Raw genomic sequence first — 5,499 nt, forward strand, 5'->3', positions numbered from 1 at the left:
CAGTTTTTCACCATTGAGTATGATGGACTCGCTATACATGACCAATAACATATTGAGTCAATTTTCTCTATTCTTAATCTATTGAGAGATTTTTATCATTAAAAAGATGCTGAATTTTGTCAACTTATTTTTTCTGCATCTAATGAGATTATCTTGTGATTTTTGTCCTTTATTCTGTTAATGTGTTGTACCCCATCAATTAATTGTGTATATGGAAGTATTCTTGCATCCCAAGGATAAATCCCACTTGGTCATAGTGTATGATGGTTTTAATACACTGTTGAATTTGGTTTGATAGTATTTTGTTGAGGATTTCTGCATCTATGTTCCTCAGGGATATTGACTGTTGTTTTCATTTCTTGTGTGTCTTTGTCTGACTTTGGTATCAGAATAATGCTGGTCTTACAAAATAAGTTTGGAAGTGTTCTCTCTTTTTCAATATTTTGGGAGAGTTTAAGGATTAGGATTAATTTTTCTTTAAATTTATGACAGAATTGTCTGGTGTAGTCATTTAGTCCTGGGCTCTTTCTCGGGAGGTTTTAATTACTGATTCACTCTCCTGGCACCCTCTAAATATTTACATATTTACTCTAAATATTTACATATTTAGAGGGTGCCAAAAAATGTATACACATTTTCAGAAAGGAAAAACTATATTAAATTTGTAACACTCAATATACAACAATAACAAAAGATGAATACAAGTTATAGGCCTTGTTCATATTGTCTATTTATTCATGATTCAGTCTGTATAACTTTTATGTTTTAGGAATTTATTCATTTGTTTTAGGTCATCCAATTTGTTGGCATATAATAATAGTTTATCATAGTCTCTTATGATCCTTTTTATCTATGTGGTGTCACTTGTAATGTTTCCTATTTAATTTCTGCTTTTATTTGTTTGAGTTTTTTTACTTATTTCTTAGGTTCTCTAGCTAAAAGTTTTTCAAGTTTGATTATCTTTTCCAACAAATCTATTATTAGGTCTGTTGATTTTTGTCTACAGTTTTATAGTTTCTATTTCATTATTTTCTGTTCTAATGTTTATTATTTTCTTCTTTGTGTTAATTTTGGGCTTAGTTTCTTCTTTTTCTATTTACTTGATGTGTAAATTAAGACTGATTTCATATATATATATACACATACATATATATACATACATATATATACACATACATATGTATATATTTATATATATATATATATATATTTTAATGCAGGTGTTTAACACTATAAACTTTCCTCTTAGTATTGATTTGCTGGGCCCAAAGGGTTTGTATGTTTTGTTTTCATTTCTGCTTAAAATATTTGTTAATTTTCCTTTTGAGTTTTTCTTTGACCCATTGGTTGTTCAAGAGTGTGGTACTTAAATATATGTATATATAATATATATATTTATAAATATATATATTATATATTATATATTTATATATATTATATTTTGTAAATATATAATATATATCTATAAAAATATATATTATATATATAATTTATATATTTTATAAATATATATATTTATAAATATATATTATATATATTATATATATATATATACATATATATATATATATATATATATATATATATTTAGAGCGTGCCAAAAAATGTATATGCATTTTCAGAAAGGAAAAACTGTATTAAATTTGTAACACTCAATATATACCAATAAGAAAAGATGAATACAAGTCACATTTGACTTCTGCAATTACAAGAGGTGCTCAAAGTGGCTACTGTCAGCATGTACATGCTTTTGATTAAGGGAAACTACTGCTTGAGCAATGTTGACCAAAGTGTCCACTTGTGTACATTGTTTTGGCACTCACTAAACATATATAGACATCTTTGTTCTAACTGGCCCTTAGGTACCTAGAGTTTTCCAGGTCTTGTCAGCACTTCAAGACAGGAAAGACAATCCTTTGGGAAGTCCCCAGAAAATTTGGGAGTACTAAACCTATGGTCTGCTTCTTTCTCTCCTACAGGAGAAGATAGGTCTTTTATTTGCTCACTTTGTGCTAATGCAGGGGGAGGGACTACAGCAACTTATAGCCCAACCTGCTCAAATGTTTCCCTTTTGCGTCTTCCTTCAAATCAGAGACACTGAGTGATATCTATTTGGTTATTTATTTGTTTCAATGATCAAAATGAACCTTGCTCCAGTTTTGTATTTTTTCTCTCTTTCTAAGCATAGGACATAAAATGCCCTTTTCTTGATGTACTTTTCTCATCTTTTAAAACAATTGGTTGTTTTGCTTCTGTTAGTTGATTAACTCTAAGTAAAATGGTACTAATACCATCTAAACCTGCCGTATGTGTCTGTTGAAAATGGGCTAGCTTCATATACAAAGTTCAATGAAATTCCAAGTACACTTAAATATTATCTAATATCCATTTACGAGTCCATTTATGACTTTCTCTTGTCACTTCACTTGTGTATGATTCTATTGAGTGTTAGTCCATTAGCAAGTTCTGCCAAAGGCATTCTTGAATAAAGACATTTAGTGAGTTGTCAAGTAGCTATTATTGATTTGCGACAACCAAATATGTATAGCCATGTTTTTACTTAGTAAGTACCATAAAATTATATAAAATATATAAACATTTTACTTTTCAGAGTTTGCCAAGCTAATAAATGTAAATAATATAAATCTATGTTCAACATGCATATGTGTTCTAATATTACTAATGATACTTTCTAATGGACAAGAATAAGCATATTATTGCATATTTCACAATTACTAGATTCTTTGTCATGTAAAATAGAAACTAAATTTGAATGTCTTAATTTTGAAATGCATAATCTGAGACTTATACAATCTTATTTTGAATTTTAAGTCAATGATTATACTCAATACACTTGGAGGAATAGTGGAACTATGGAACATTATTTATCAATGACAAGAACAATGGAAATTCCAAAGTATTTGTGTTTGAGTAAGGCATTATTAAAAACTTGATTTACTTCCATGGCTTACCTCAGTTTCTTGGCAGGTATGGTCCACAATGTTGTGAATTTAAATCTAAGATTTCAAGACAAAACAAATCTGATATCTCCAAGTCATAATCAACAAAATCTTTAAGGTAAAACAAAACCTTGGTATTACCTAGACCAATAGTGAGGTCCTTGTCAAAGATCAGTTTAGACAGAAGCTAGATGATTATTTCTGAGATATTTTGCAGTTGTTTTCTTGTATTGAGAGTGAAATAGGGCTATAATTTAAGATTCTGTAAGTGACAAAAGTAATGATCTTAGGAATCGACCAAAGTTAGATTCCTGTGAGATATATTGGAGGTTAGTTTTAAAGCTAGTCAACCTGTTTGTGTGAAGGTTTAGGAACAAATCACTAATTAGCCTGCATTGTCAAAGGGGACGTTGTTATCCAGCAACAATCAGAAATAAGTGACGATTAAGGGTATTTAAATATTTTAAATGAAATGGAAAGAATAACACTTTACATCAACAGTGTACATAGGCCAGAAGAAAGCTTTCTGCTTTATCATTGCTACAGAAATATTATTTTTCAATATGTGTATAAAGCTTTCAATGTATATCATCACATTAAAATATTTCAAAAGTAAGCACATTTCCTTCCTTCCATTGTCTTTGAGCTGTTTTGCAATATGCAAAATGTAGAAATTGATATTAATGCAAATGAATATTATCCACATAATGCATATTATTTATGTCCAGGGGAACATTTGATTATGGACCCATTTTGAATTTATTTGTAAATTCATTTATGCATTCATTATCTTCTTATTTATGTGTTATATGTTGACTTCTTCTTTGATCCAGTTGTAACATCTTACTGGTTACCATATTATTAGTAGTGAGTTAAGGAACATATTTGTCATATATTCATTTTATGGAAATCACAATTTTGCCTTACCTTTTTTTTTTTTTCCTTCAGGAGCATGTTTATTGTGTTTCAGATGATACATCAGGTGCTCTCTGAGCTACAAAGGGTAAAAGGAAATGCTCTCATTACAAACTGACAAAGGTAAAAGGTAAAACATTTCTCACAACAGCATTAACCACATACTCAGAAAGAGATCTGGGTTTAATACAAATGACATAATTCCTAGTCATCTACGGCTACTTTTATACCTTCATACAGATAATGAATTAGGCTAAAATGCACTATAATATTTGGTAGACCTCAGGAGCAGTATCCTTAGTACATCACAAAATACATTTTGATATCCCAAAGAAGCAAGACTTGCAAGTAGGCATTTTAAATATAACTAATGTACAGCTACAAAGTTCTACTCTTGATAGCGTTTACCTTTTTGGGGAGTCTCCCAGTCTCCAAAGGATAAAAGCAGAGAGTAGAATCAGTATAACATATATACAGAAGTCCGTATTGTAAAGGCTATAAACATTTGCAGAACAGTAAGAAGATGCCTTCTTCTCCTTCACACTGCATACAAATGACGTGAACTGTGTTGTGTATCTCTTGGTCCACTGTCTGGCTATCCTGTCATGTTCTGCTCTGTTGGTCAAATACTAAGTGGCTATGCTTCCGACCAGGGGATCCACAGGGTTGCAGTCTGTCAAAAGAGAACAAATTGACAGCAAAACCTTTGAAATAGTTAAAGCAGGACTCTAGTTGTCTTTCAGGATATGCAGACAGATGACCCCCTGACTGTTGATGTTGCCGTGATAGATTCTGGTGCAAAAGTAACCTTTGGTGGCTTAAATGGATAATCAGATAAAAAGGTGATATCCAGAAAAAACACACCACCTTCATATACAAAACCTGGTGGACCCAGCATAGTCGATCTCCATTAATAAATGTTATCTCCTTCAGGCCCAGCACTGCAGTTAGGAGGAGGATCAAGGGTTATTTCAGCTAGCTCCTTCTCAATTCTTTTAGCACTAGTGGATAACTTAGCAGTGGTTTTGCTAGAGTTCAGTGTTTTCCTTCTGCTGGATGGCAGGTTTCCTTTCTTCTTGTTCAGGCTCAGGAGCGGCTGGGTCTCACTGGTGCGCATCTGAACTACTACCGCTGGTGCTGGGGCTCTCATCATCGGACCTTTGCCTATCACTGAACATCTTGATGAAGTTATTACTTGGAAAACTTCTGCAAAGCTCCCAATACCATCAAGATTGCTCGCTCAATTTTCACATCACGTACCGACATTTTGTCCAAAATAACGAAAAACATAAAATCAGAAGAAAAAGAAACAAACAAAGCCCCAAGAAGTGCAACAAATTTCTGCGTCCGAGGAGGCGCAGCTCCTCGGCCCTTTGTGGGCAGGGCCGCGAGGGAGCGCAGGCAGCACTCGCTGCGCCAGGCACCAAGTCACAATTTTACCTTTCTTAAAACTTTATTCTTTAATGCTTTTGGAGATTATCCACTGTGGTGCCAAATAGATTTGCCTTACAGACCCAGGTAAACTGTGTTGCCAAAGAAATGCATCTCATCGATGGCTTAAGCACAAGCATATCTTTTTCTGGCTGTTAGAAGTGTATCCCTAAAATGGCAATAGAATTATAAA

At 32.5% G+C, this 5,499-nt stretch overlaps 1 pseudogene across 1 annotated transcript; it reads right to left on the bottom strand.

Annotated features, from left to right (window-relative positions):
• Positions 1-4,413: 4,413 nt before the first annotated feature.
• Positions 4,414-5,053, bottom strand: LOC308495043 (ubiquitin-conjugating enzyme E2 E3-like; annotated as a pseudogene). Its single transcript has one exon. The product of its transcript is annotated as a ubiquitin-conjugating enzyme E2 E3-like (transcript).
• Positions 5,054-5,499: the final 446 nt, after the last annotated feature.

Source organism: Rhinolophus hipposideros (assembly GCF_964194185.1).
Source record: "Rhinolophus hipposideros genome assembly, chromosome: X".
In the NCBI taxonomy this organism is placed as follows: domain Eukaryota; kingdom Metazoa; phylum Chordata; class Mammalia; order Chiroptera; family Rhinolophidae; genus Rhinolophus; species Rhinolophus hipposideros.